This window comes from Mauremys mutica, chromosome 1 (genome assembly GCF_020497125.1).
Source record: "Mauremys mutica isolate MM-2020 ecotype Southern chromosome 1, ASM2049712v1, whole genome shotgun sequence".
NCBI lineage: Eukaryota > Metazoa > Chordata > Testudines > Geoemydidae > Mauremys > Mauremys mutica.
The window spans coordinates 33,728,500-33,741,037 of record NC_059072.1 but is presented as its reverse complement, the minus strand read 5'-3'; positions in this window follow the sequence as shown (position 1 = coordinate 33,741,037).

Below are 12,538 nucleotides of genomic sequence, written 5' to 3'. Positions count from 1 at the left end.
ACTGCAGTATTTGTGCTCACTGAGTTTTTGACCTGACCTCTTGCCTGAGAAAGAGTGCACTTTTGAAGAGTGCAAAAAAATTTCAGATACATTTAGCTCTGCTGCAAGATCAAACCACAAGGATCATTCTTACCAGATCAATATTGAGCTGGACTTCTGTTCTGTTGTCTACACTGTGGCCTTTTATTTTCTTACAAGACCTGTGTAATTCTCAAAGGCTGTCACTGTGCATTACTTTTTCATGCTGATCAAAAGTATACACCGAACAGCATTTAGGGCACAAAAAAAGATAAGGTCATATTACAAATGACTTCCACTTTAAGCAACCCAAGACAATATTTATTAAGCCACAGAGAAAGCTTTGTTAAAGTAATATTAAGGGTATGAACTCAAACCTCAAGAGTCAATAGATTCAGAGTTAAGGCTAAGAAAACATTGTTTCACTCCATCCTTAACACAGGTAGGTAAGGCAGCACAGACAGCATGGTATATAAGATCACCTATAGTTTAAAGACTTCTCTGTCTCTAGGCACAAAAGCCAGGTTACAGCACTCAGGAATGTTAGTCTTCATTATTAGTGTCCTTGCTTTTGTATATTTAAATTAAAACTTTTATGTTTTAAATTTTAAAATTCAAATTTAAAATTTCCCTTTTTACACAGAAATAAACAAAATGCTTCGATAATTAGTCTGAGTGGTGTCTTCAGGACAGATCTAAGATGACTGTTGCAAGCTGAAGGAGTAGTCTAGATGTTTGAATCTCCTTGTAAGGGGCTTATGGGGATAATCCCCCTTAATATGGAAAAAGAAACAGGGAGACAGGCACCATAATATACTTAAATGCAGAGGCCACCATGTTATTTAACAACTATTACTTGACTGGAGTAAAAACGCCGCTCTACCTGGTGGGGTTGTTGCTTGATGTACTATAAATGTGGGGGTGGATGTGAAGGCTATGTCCCTTGTACACCCTCAGGCCCGCCAAAATCTCAACCCTCTCCCCTACTCCACACTAGAGATAGGAGAGATGAGATATAGGGAGCCACAAGCTATGCAGACATAAAGGCATAACCCCTCACAATGCTATATGAGTGTCCAGGACCAATGCCCAAGCAGTGCACTGGGCAAAATCCCATCAACCCCCCAAACTTATGATTAACATAGTCCTCAGCATCATAGGAGATCTAGCATTAATATGGCTGAAACAGCTTCTGTTCATGGTTACTCTGCCAAAAAGTAAACTGCACACACCCCTCCTTCACCACCACTGTTTCATGGGAGTCAAATATCAAGCCGCCTCCTCTCCTAGCCAAGGGACAGTGGCACCTGGTAAGATAAGACCCAGAGCCTGGAACCAGATACAGCATGAGGAAGGGGAAAGAAATGAGGCTGAGGAATGAAGCAAAAGACTTCATTCACCAGAGATGAAAGGATGGGGAAGGAAATGACCCATGGAATGCAGCCTTAACTGCTCGCAGCTGAGCAAACCCTTTCCTCCCACCTGTTCTCCTTGGATGGTGTCCTCACTGCTCTCAGCTTCAGCAAAGCCTCAGCCAAAATAACCATATCCATATTGTGGGACCAGGTTGGGCTACAGGCAAATTCAACTCTTAGAAGAAGTTATCAGGGTGGTAGTCTTGCAAGGTGGAACATGTAGATGAGCTGTTAAATGAAAAGTTGACTTGAGTTTCATGGGTTAGTGGCTAGGAGAAGATTGCACTTGTGGACCAATTGAACAGCTGGGATGGGTTTACCTTGCTAAACTGAATACATATAACTCCACCATGACTTCTGCTTTTTAAAAATATTTTGCACAATGACTGAGCCATAAAGAGGAAAAATAAGTGCCTACAATCACAAAACTATTTGTAGCCTGTAGCTTAAAAATCGCTGAACTGATGTAAACCATACTATAATAGGTTATAAACTTCTCAGAATCAAGGTAATGTAGCTGTTGAGGCCTGAGCAAGTGGTTTTGCTGTAATAAGTTAAGATGCCTACTGCACATCATTGAAATATGCTGAGACTTAAGGTAGGCAAAATGAAATGTAAATAGAAACCTTTAGGAACTGGGAAATATTATATTTAACTACGCTAAATTATAAACCAATGGAGTAGTTTAGCTTTATTGGCTTGAAAATGATGATTGGATAGATTAGTAGAAAAGACAAACCAAAGTAGCCATTTTTAAAAAATCTGTGCTTATGCAATGGTGCAATACTGAGTAACAGCAAAGTCTATAGTTTCTTACTATGTTTGTAGACAGAAGACATGTCATTTGGTTGGTACCTAGGGCCACTGGTATGGGAAAGCTATCCAGAAGTGAAACAGATGGTACTCTTTAATAAAATGGCTATGAAGTTAAGTTTATTTTTGAGAAATAGGTTATGGCTAGCTGCACAGAAGAAAAATAAATAAGCACAGGGCTCACTCCCACAAACACTTAAACTCACGAGTAACTTTAAGTTCACACATTCTCCCATTGAACTCACTGAGATTACTTGCAAGCATAAAGGTACTTATATACATAAATGTTTGGAGGAGCTCAACCTCACAGTCAGTACTTCTCTGGGTTCCCAATGTGTCCCAGAACAACTAGGGGTATGTCTACACTACCAGATTAGTTCGATTTAACTTAATTCGAATTTGTGGAATTGACCTCACAAAGTTGAATTTGTGTGTCCACACTAAGGACACTAATTTGACTTTGTGAGTCCACTCTAATGGGGCAAGCTTCGACATTAGAAGTGGTGCACTGGGGGAAGCTATCCCACAGTTCCCGCAGTCCCTGATGCCCATTTGAATTCTGGGATTTCCCCACAATGCATGCTGGGGGGGGAAAATGTGTCGAGGGTGGTCTTGGGTAACTGTCATCATTCAACGTGCTTTCGGACGTCTCAAGGGGAGATGGAGGAGCTTACTGACTCGCTCGGATCTCAGCGAAACCAATATCCCCATTGTTATTGCAGCTTGCTGTGTGCTCCACAATCTCTGTGAGAGCAAGGGGGAGACCTTTATGGCGGGATGGGAGGTTGAGGCAAATCACCTGGCTGCTGATTACGCTCAGCCAGACAGCCATGCAATTAGAAGAGCCCCGCGGGAAGCGCTGTGCATCCGGGAGGCTTTGAAAGCTAGGTTCCTCAGGGAGCAGGGTAACCTGTGACTGTTCAGTTTCTTTACAGAGAAGCTGAACCTGCCCCTGCTTCAGTTACTGTTGACTTTCTTCTGTGGTTACATACCCCGTTCACCACGTTTCCCCCCTTCCAACACACGTTTAAAAATAAAGTTAATGGAACATTGTTAATTAACAACGTTTTCTTTATTAATGAATTCGCGTTAAAGGGTTGAAACAGGGATGCAGAGTATGGTGGGTAGGGTGTGCAGTGATGTTAACACCACTTCTACACTCGAGGAATGACAGGCTCCTGCTCCTAGAGCGGTCTGCAGTGCCGGACTGGTTGTTTCAACGGAGCCTGCCATCCCTCCTTTTCAGGACTCTGTGTGCGGGGGCTATGTGACCTTGTGGCGGGGGAGGACAGTTAAAGATTCCCCTGCTGCATGGCTCTGTGGTCCGGGACAAGGACCGCTGCATAAGTTCTGTAACCGCCCTCCCATGCCACAAAGTCACGTACCCCCCACCCACACAGAACATGGAAAACACCTCCCAGACCGACCAGGGTGCCTACTGACTGCACTGTGTGTGTGACCTGCTGTTGATCCTGCCCCTGTGTCTGTACCCCGGTAAAGGTGACTGTCCTATGCAATTAACAACCCCTTCCCCCCCCTTCACAGATAGTCTTCTGTAGAAAAACTTGACGGAAATAGTAATTAACAGCAAACTACTTTTAATAATCAACTACACAGTTAGGGGATGAAACTGGGATTGGGGCTTCAGTGAGCCAGGAAGGGAAGGACTTCTCAACATTTAGGGAATGAGAGCCTTCTTGTATTTGTGCACTCTGCAGGGGTGCAGTGACAGTTTTCACGGCCCCTGTCGCCCCTCCTTCTTATTACTTTGGGTGAGGGGGGTTTGGGACTTTGTGGCGGAGGAGGGTGGTTGCAGATACAGTGCAGGGGGGCTCTGTCCTCCTGCCTGCGGTCCTGCAGAACATCCACAAGGCGCTGGAGCGTGTCAAATTTTCCCTGGGCATTTCCTGTGTGGCTGGTCAGAACATCCAAGCTCGGACTGCTATCCAGAGCGTCAACAGAGTGGTGCACTGTGGGATAGCTCCCGGAGCTACTAAGGTCGATTTCCGTCCACACATAACCTAATTCGACATAGCCATGTCAAATTTAGCGCTACTCCCCTCGTCGGGGAGGAGTACAGAACTCGAACTAAAGAGCCCTCTAGGTCAAACTAATTAGCTTCCTGGTGTGGACGGGTGCACGGTTAAGTCGAATTAACGCTGCTAAATTCGACATAAACTCCTAGTGTAGACCAGGCCTAGGAAAGTACATGTGGAGGTTCCCTGGTAGTGATTCCATAACTAGGGTTGCAATACAAAGTGGGGTTAAAATCCCTTTCTCTAAAAGTAGGTGGCCTTTTGGTGTGAAATGCTACACAGTTATCTTGTAAGTCTTTTGAACTTCCTATCATGCATTTTGATGTAGGGGTTTTAAATTGGATTTCAGGTCATTTTTGGCAGTTATTCTCATAGGTGAAAGTGTATGCACAAGAGGTTGGTGAGGGAAAAATATTTTATATATGAGTTCAGTTTATATGCACCTGCATATAAACGCTATGTGCTCTTTATGTACAACTTCTGTGCATAAACTCTGCTCAACTCCAGGAACATAAATGTTCATGTGCAGCAGCTGATAGTGTGTCAGCAGCTGTGCTTACAGCTTTCCCCTTCTATATCTTTGTGCTGTGTCAAGCACCCTGTGATGAGTGTACCAACCCCACACTGGTCCAAAAATAGTCAAATGGCCTCACCTCACTACATCAGTGGTGGGTGTCAAGCAGTGGGAAGTATCAGTAAGCTGGATCTGATTGAACTCTTGTATGAAGTCTAGTGATGAACTTGGGAGGGGAGGAGACTTCAGGAGAAGACTGTGTTTGCATAGATACACCTACTCTGCCTAGGTGCTCAGCAGATGGAGCTGCTTTGCAAAGTGATAATTTTTTGGCTGATTTTGCATTATAGTTCACTTTAGTACTGAATGCAGAGGTAATGCCATGTTATTATCCATGTTGAATGAGTAAAGGGCAGCAGAACTATGCTTAGCCTGCCCTGATTGAGGTGGTCACCCTACACTGAATCTCACTTGCTGAACGGGTAGGGATGCCAAATCCCAGAGAAAGAGAGGTTGTTGGGGGCAGGTGTTCTTGCTGGGTACTGTGGATGCTGTTTAAAATGTCCTAGATGCCATTTGACCTGCCCCCTTCCAGTGTTTAAAAACAGAGCTGATTAGACTCAACTGAGAGTTCTTTTTTTCTGTTTGATAATTAGCAGAGCTGAATCACTGATGACCAGGTCTAGGGGTTAAGCCTTAGACCTGATGTGGGGACAGTGTTGCAATGCAGAGGCTGCACTGTCAGTGAGGTACCCTCAGAACACAGCACTGTGGACGTGGAAGTGGCAATGGGTGGCAAGCAGCAGAGATAACAGTAGCAGAGGTGGTAGCAGAGAAAACAGCAGCAGCAGCAGCAGTGGCAAGCAGAGGCAGCAGCAATAACCAGTTGCAGAGGCACAGGGAAGCAGCAAAGACATTGCTCAACACCCTCCCCTTTTCAGGGGAAGGATGTGAATGTACCTCTGAACTCTGGGTCTTTACTGATCAAGGACAGCCAGCTTTTTTTTCTTAAACACTGACCCAGTGCTTGTGAGAGGGGAAGTATTGACTTTTAGAGGCCTCTGAGAAGTAGTGTTTAGTTTTCCCAGATTTCCGAGTGGGTCTCAAGCCATTTCTGTATCATATTGTCAAATAACCCCTTGACAGAGGAAAAGGACACAAAAATAAAGTTGGTGATGCTGCTTTGGCTAGGTAAAGGGGGTTGGGATGAATGAAGAAATACAGGAGCAGAGCGAGATAGTCAAGAGTTTTAACCTGCTAACTGTGAAACATGAAGGAGAAACGCTGCAGTCTTGTGACTTATGAGTATAAGCCTGGTGTAAGGCAAGTAGCAATACATGGTGTCCATGAAAAGATGAGTACCATGACTTTTTTTATCAGTGGTTTGCTGGATTAACTTTCCACTCATATTGTCCCAGAAACACACTCAGCTTGATTCTGCATTGCTTTGCAGCTTGGGTAGCCATTTACATCTCTGCAACGTGGTTGTAAAACACTACAACTGAAGTGAATGGAGAATTTCATTGATAGGGTTCTGCTATCACTCTGGCTCTAATTCAAACAAATGGAGTTTGCATTAACATCTCATGAAGCATGGAGTTTTGCATGGTTTTAATATGAAATCATGTGAAAATCATCTGTTTCAACTCAGTTTTCTTTAAGACTGCAGTTTCATCTGAACCACAGTTACAGAGTAAAATTCAGCAGGATGAAAGCCCATTCAAGAAGATATGTGCACTTATACTGTTAAAGGAAAACCATTGAATTTCTAACCACTGAACAGCTGTCAGGGGTCCAAAATGGTCAGTTCACCAGACAGTTATACAGTGCAGATTGAATATTTCATTTTCACCCATGCTTATGTTCTGAAACTAGTTCTAGGTGTTGTGGTTATGAACCTTGGGCCAAATTTTTAAAGGTATTTAGGTGCCTAAAAATGAAAGCCTGTTGGACTTAACTCTGGGAACTTAGGAAAGTAGGTGTTTTTGAAATTACCACTAGGTGCTCTGCATCTTTAGACACCTAAATACCTTTGAAAATATAGTCCTGAGTCTGTCATCATTACATATATTAATGGAATCCGTTCTTTCTTACAGCCAGACACTATGAAATTATGGTATCTGCACTTCCTGTGCAATAGGGTGTTAACTTTAACACATAGTTGAGACCATGTAAATGTTATAACAATTGGGCAAGGTATTTAACAGCTGGAATAATTGAAACTCTAATTATAAAACATGTCATGCTGCTACTCTACAAAACAATGTAAACTGATTTTCATTATACTAAATGACACTACTTTGCACAGAAAACTTCAATTAGGTAGAGGTGGTTTTGCAATGCAACAGTGATGATTTTGAAGATCTGGTCTTTAGGCGTTGTCTACACTAGAGTTTTGTCAATGCAAGTTCAGCTGACAATCAAAAACTGGTATAATTACATTGCTTGTGCATGTTCGCATAACATAACCACAGTTGGTTCTCTAGCATCGACAGAAAGCAGTGCACTGTGGGTAACTATCCTAGCACTGTGGGTAGCTATCCTAGTGTGCTACTCACCACCTTCTGCAGCTAGGAGTTGTGGGAAGGTGAAGTGGATTGCAGTGCATCATGGGTGTGGGCTCAATGTCCCATGATGCAGTTCTTTCCATCCCAGTATTCCATGGGATTCTGACTGCGTTTCCTGGCATTTTTCAATAGCCCTTGATTACTGTGCGCTCGCCATCTCTGTCTGAAAGAATGGATCCCACACTGCTCTCTACAGTTGTGGTCACTGTTATGAACACATCGCAGATGGTCATGCTCATGGATATCATGAGCACCCAATCTGAACAGGAATCAGAGTTGCTTGACCTGCTCTGTGGCATGGAAAGAAACAACACCAGATTATTTTTGCCATTCATAGAGTAGCTGAACACGGTGGATCATCACTTTTGGTCTCAGGAAGCAATCCCTGAGGGGTCGGATCACATCATTATGCAGGTCTGGGATGACGAGCAGTGACTGCAATATTTTCAGATGTGGAAAGCCACCTTCCTGGAACTGTGTGCAGAGCTCACCCCAGCACTGCAGCACAAGGACACCAAAATGAAAGCTGCCCTCTCGGTGGAGAAGTGTGTGGCGATCGCTGTGTGGCAGCTGGTGACTCCAGACTGCTACCAGTCAGTTGCGAATCAGTTTGGTGTCGGGAAGTTGACCACTGGGGCTGCAGTAATGCAAGTGTGCCAGGCCATTAATCACATCCTGCCATGAAGGACTGTGACTCTTGGCAATGTGCGTGAAATATTGGATAACTTTGCGGCAATGGGATTCCCTAACTGCGGTGGGGCAATAGATAGTGCTCATATTTAAATTTTGGCTCTGGATCATCTTGCAGTGGAGTATATCAATAGAAAAAGGTACTTCTCTATGGTATTGCAGGTGCTTGTGGATCACAATGAGACTTTCTTTACAAACCAGAAGACTCCAGTGGGGGGATATTGAAATGCCCATAGTGATCTTGGGAGACCCAGCATACCTGTTGCTCCCAAGGCTCATGAAGCCTTACAAGGGAAACCTGGACAGCAGCAAGGAGTTCTCCAACATTAGTTTGAGCAGGTGCAGAATGACTATAGAATGTGCCTTTGGCAGATTAAAAGCATGCCAAATATTCCCGTGGTCATAGCAGCCTGTTGCACGGTCCATAATATTTGTGAGGCTAAGAGTGAAAAATTTTCCCCAAGGGTGGATCCCCTGCATATGTGGCTTCAGACCTGGTCCCTATGCTGATTGCCAATGTGCTGCTTTGGTCCCTGCACAAGTGATTGTTGATTGGCACAGGAAAGTTTCCTACAGTGGGGAAGGAACAAACCACCTCTGCCAAGCAATGTTCAGCAGAGGACTGGTGAGTACCTCCAGGAAAGTTTCCTCAAGATCTCTCAGGAGGATTCCCGTGAAATCTCAGTGTTCATTAACACACTCTTCTGCCACACTGCTTAGGTGCACAGGGGAATGTGGAGCACACACAAACACAGCTAGTCTTATACATTTCTATCCCTTCACCCACTTCTAGACTATACAAAGCAAAAAACAGCTCTACCTCATATAACTGAGCAGTATCAACTCAAAAAGATCAATTACCACAGTTCTCCTCTCCTGCATCATGCATGCCAGACACAGATGGCTGGGACTGGTAAGGCCCCTCTGGAGCGGAAAAGAGATCCTGACTTGCCACACCACTGGACGACCCTGCTGTGTGCTCCACATCATCCTCCAACTTGACCTTCTTGTCCACAACTACATCCTCGGGGTTGAGTCCACTCTCTGCCACCCCCAGCCCCACCAAGGTGTCCACCGGGCTCTTGGCATTGGATGTGGGGTCGCTGCCAAGAATGGCGTCCAGCTCCTTATAAAAGCAGCAGATCTTCGGTGCAACACAAGAATGACAGTTTTCCTCCCTTACCTTCTGGTATGCCTGCTTCAGCTCCTTTATCTTTGCATGACACTGATGCATGTCCTGTTTATAGCCCTTATCCAACAAGCCATGAGAAATCTGAGCATGAGTATCGAAGTTCCTACACCTGGAATGGAGCTGGGACTGCACAGCCTCCTCTCCTCACAGTGCCAGCAAATCCAACAACTCAGGTGTGCTCCAAGCAGGAGCCACCATGATCGGTTGGGAAGATGCGATGTGAGCTCTGAGCAAACAGGAAGTGGAATTTCAAAAGTTCCCAGGCCTTTAAAAGGGGAGGCATGGATCCCTGTGTACCTGGATGCAGGACAGCAGAGTTCAAACTAGTCAGCAGAGCAGTCGCCGCCTGGAGGCCAATTCTAGAGAGAGTTTGGTCAGCAGAAGAAGCATTTCAGTGTGCACACTTACACTGTTTTGTCAATGAAAGCTGACTTTTGTTGACAAAAGTGTGAAGTGCAGACAAGGTCTTAGTCTCTTGTTTTCAGTGAATTAATGATGGGGGAAAATAGCTTAAGAAGATTTCCTCTCAACCTCCCAGGCTTGGTCTAGAACAGGTAGCTTTTGATGTTCCAGGTTTACTCTGGACTTGAGACTGGACTAGAGTGTGAAGAGTGTGGGGCAGGCATGATAGATTAGGGTCTCATGTAGAATAGTTTCACAACCCCAATAAACATACATAACAAAAGAAGAGATCGTAGTAAATTATGTGATTGATTAACTAATATCTGTAAAACACTTTGAAGTTGACAAGTAATAAGAGGAGTTGTTGTTGGGCCTGTTTTTGCATACCTTGCTCGCACTAAGTATCTCCTCCATAAAAAATCCTGTGGGAGACAATGAGAATAACTCAGGTGAATGCTGCTCTGCTCAAGTAAGAGTTGCAGAACGGGGCTGAGCAATAACCACTAATTTGATATCAACTACACTCTCATTGGTATCCTATATTATGCACCAGTCTGATGTGCTAAAATGCTATATATCTGTACAGAAAGTTAAATAATATACTTTAGGTTTTAAACTAATTAATGTATTTTTCCATGGAACCATTTTATGGGCATTGTATATTAAATGATTACTTCCTTTCCAGAATTATAATTTATTTTAGAAATATAATTAGACTTGTCAAAAAAAATATGGATACTGGGTGGTTGCTACATCAAAGGCCTATTGATTCCTGAACAGCAGTTGAACCATAGTAACATTACAGAGTTGTAACTGTATGTGAACACTTACACCTAACTGATTGTTAAGGAAGGAAAGTTGACAAGGGACTATCAGTTGACATGTCTTTTACATAAGAAGTTGAAGTGCATTTACCATAAGCAAAAACAGAGTGTACCATATAATTATAAGGCATATAATATACCAAGATCCTTCCTAAAGCTTAGCCAAGAGGCACTATCTCTCACAAATTCACATGTACTCTGTTTAGCTCAATGTAGAATTTGGTTTAGAAAGTGGTCTAAGCTGCCCTGTGTATTAGCTGTCAGTATTAACATGCTCTACGCAGTGTAGGTGTAGCCATGTTGGTTGCAGGGTATTAGAGAGATAAGGAAGGTAAGCTCTGTGTAGCTTGAAAGCTTGTCTTTCTCATCAACAGAAGTTGGTCCAATTAAGCATATTACCTCACCCGCCTTGTCTCTCTAGTATTAATATGCCGACAGATAAAGTATGCAATATCTTCTATAGCAAACCATAGAACTATTCTCCAAACTATCTCCAGATCAGTTACATTGTAAAACATGGATTGAGTGTAGTCTAATTTAGTACAGACTAGTTGTGGAGCAGGTCATTATTTGAAGTGATGGTTGCTATCTTTTTTCATAGGAGCAAATAAAAGTAAATGTCTAGAGAAAACATCACTAGCATTACTGAAGTTAAAGTAAAAGCATGTAAATCGTAAGACTAGTACTGATAAACAAAAAGGATGAGGAGTTTGTCCTGTATAAGTCATAACCTTAATAGTAACAGGCAGGCAGCTACAGCATTAATGACTAATGAAATGATGTTTTTGTTTTCCATATATCCCCTTACCACACAGTGCACAACATAGGCACTGAGCTGCTACACATAATAAGCATTTTTCATTTTCTAAATGTCAAAATTACATATAAACTTTGTATTTCTCCTGTTTGGTCTGCTCAGTTATTGGGCTATGCTTCCTACAATTCCAAGAAACTATATTTGAACAGAAAGGAAAGATTCAATTTGTTTCTTTCAAGCACACTTTCTGTTTATAGATTTGTATCCATGTTACCATAGACCTTTTAATATCCAATATCACATTTTTATAATCGCTGATTGTGTTATGAGTATGAGTAACTCACTGGTCAGTGTGTGTTATCTATCTGTCAGTGCCCAGTCACACTCCCTATGGATTGTTATAACCCACAATTTGAAAGCCTGGCTGCTTAGGTGTCACTGAGAGCCCCCAAACCTTTCCTCACCTCTTGACTAACCCTGCAAGTGCCTAAAGTCCCTTGGTGCCTAAATTTCCACACAGTCTTCTCCTGAAGTCTCCCCGCCTTCCCAAATGCATCATTAGACATCATAAGTTTCTGACACTGAGCATGCACACAGCTGCTTCAGTCTAGGCACCCAGGCACCTAACTTACAGCTAAGACCCAACAGGTCTTCAAACTAGGGGTTCCTTACCTATCTTCCTTATGGGGCCCAATCTGGTAAATATGCTCTGAATTCCTAACTCCATACAAAACAACCAAAGGGGTTATAATCTTTAGCCCATTGATTAGAGCGATCACTTAGAATCATAGAATATCAGGATTGGAAGGGACCTCAGGAGATCATCTAGTCCAACCCCATGCTTAAAGCAGGACCAATTCCCAACTAAATCATTCCAGCCAGGGCTTTGTTAAGCCTGACCTTAAAAACCTCTAATGAAGGAGATTCCACCACCTCCATAGGTAACCCATTCCAGTGCTCCACCACCCTCCTAGTGAAAAAGTTTTTCCTGATATCCAACCTAAACCTCCCCCACTGCAACTTGAGACCATTGCTCCTTGTTCTGTCATCAGGTACCACTGAGAACAGTCTAGAACCATCCTCTTTGGAACCCTCTTTCAGGTAGTTGAAAGCAGCTATCAAATCCCCCTCATTCTTCTCAGCAAGGATTTCACTGTTAAGCCAAGCTAGTCACCTGCCATATTTACTATTCTTTCTACACATCAGGATGGTTTGTTCCTGCAACCTCAATAAAGGTTCTTTAAAATACAGCCAGCTCTCCTGGACTCGTTTCCCCCTTCATGTTATTCTCCCAGGGGATCCTGCCCAGC